At 39.4% G+C, this 1,395-nt stretch overlaps 1 non-coding gene across 1 annotated transcript; it reads right to left on the bottom strand.

Annotated features, from left to right (window-relative positions):
• Positions 1-1,049: 1,049 nt before the first annotated feature.
• On the bottom strand, positions 1,050-1,156 carry LOC129032344 (U6 spliceosomal RNA). Its single transcript, XR_008501335.1, has one exon. It is a non-coding gene; the product is annotated as a U6 spliceosomal RNA (small nuclear RNA).
• Positions 1,157-1,395: the final 239 nt, after the last annotated feature.

The following is a 1,395-nucleotide window of genomic DNA, read 5'->3' as shown; positions in this document are numbered from 1 at the left end:
CAGAGGTTGCAGTGAGCCACGATTGTGCACTCCAGCTTGGATGACAGAGCGAGACCCTGTCTCAAAAAAAAAAAAATTATTAAGGCTGGGTGCAGTTGGCTCATGCCTGTAATCCCAGCACTTTGGGAGACCAAGATGTGAGGGATCACTTGAATCCAGGAGTTGGAGTCTGCAGTGCACTAGGATAGCACCACTGCACTCTAGCCTGGGTGACAGAGTGAGACACTGTCTCTAAAAAAAAAAAAAAAATTAAAAGTTTTTCATTTTTTAGGCTGGGCGCAGTGGCTCATACCTGTAATCCCAGCACTTTGGGAGGCTGAGGTGGGCGGATCATGAGGTCAGGAGATCGAGACCATCCTGGCTAACATAGTGAAACTCTGTCTCTACTAAAAATACAAAGAAAAAAAAAATTAGCCGGGTGTGGTGGTGGGCACCTGTAGTCCTAGCTACTCGGGAGGCTGAGGCAGGAGAATGGTGTGAACCTGGGAGGCGGAGCTTGCAGTGAGCCGAGATGGTGCCGCTGCACTCCAGCCTGGGCGAGAATGTGAGACTCTTGTCTCAAAAAAAAAAAAAGTTTTAAATTTTTAAAAAATTGTAGGTGTAGTTACCTTATTTAAATGAATCTTTATCTCAGATATTCATACAGAAGTATTTACAGATGAAATATGATGTCTGTGCTTTGCTTTAAAATAACCCAGAAGGGGTTGGGGGAATAGAGTGGATGAAACAAAATTAAGCTTATATTGATAATCAATGAACTGAATGATGGGTACATGGGGAGTTCTTCATAGTCATATCTAATTTGTGGATGTTTGAAATCTTCCATAATAAAACATTTTATCTGTACCTTTTTATTTCTGCCTCTATGTGATTTTTCCAAATGAAATCCTCATGATTGATTTCCACTTAGAATCACACTGTTTATTATAGATTTTGCTCACTCTTTGGAACCCTATAGACTGAACAGAACCAGAAAGGCTTCGAGTAGATAGAGATGGCAATGATTTCTAGTAGTAACAGCATTGTTTTCTTTTCTCTGTTATTTTTATAAAAATATGGAACACTTCACAAATTTGCGTGTCATCCTTGCAGAGGGGCCATGCTAATCTTCTCTGTATTGTTCCAATTTTAGTATATGTGCTGCTGAGGCGAGCACAGTAACAGCACTTTTAATCACCTCTCCAATCAAAACAAATACAGGATGAATTTTAACCACAGAACAAGATCTTTACCTAAACATCATATATATTTTTTTCCTGAAATAAAGTTAATTTTAAAAGTTAACATAATGGTATTACTGGCACCTTTTCTATCTACCTTTTTTTTTTTTTTTTTTTGAGATGGAGTTTTGCTCTTGTTGCCCAGGCTGGAACGCAATGGCGCGATCTCTGCTGA

This window comes from Pongo pygmaeus, chromosome 11 (genome assembly GCF_028885625.2).
Source record: "Pongo pygmaeus isolate AG05252 chromosome 11, NHGRI_mPonPyg2-v2.0_pri, whole genome shotgun sequence".
Classification (NCBI taxonomy): Eukaryota; Metazoa; Chordata; class Mammalia; order Primates; family Hominidae; genus Pongo; species Pongo pygmaeus.
The sequence above is the reverse complement of the archived record's forward strand: the minus strand, read 5'-3'. Positions and strand labels throughout refer to the sequence as shown.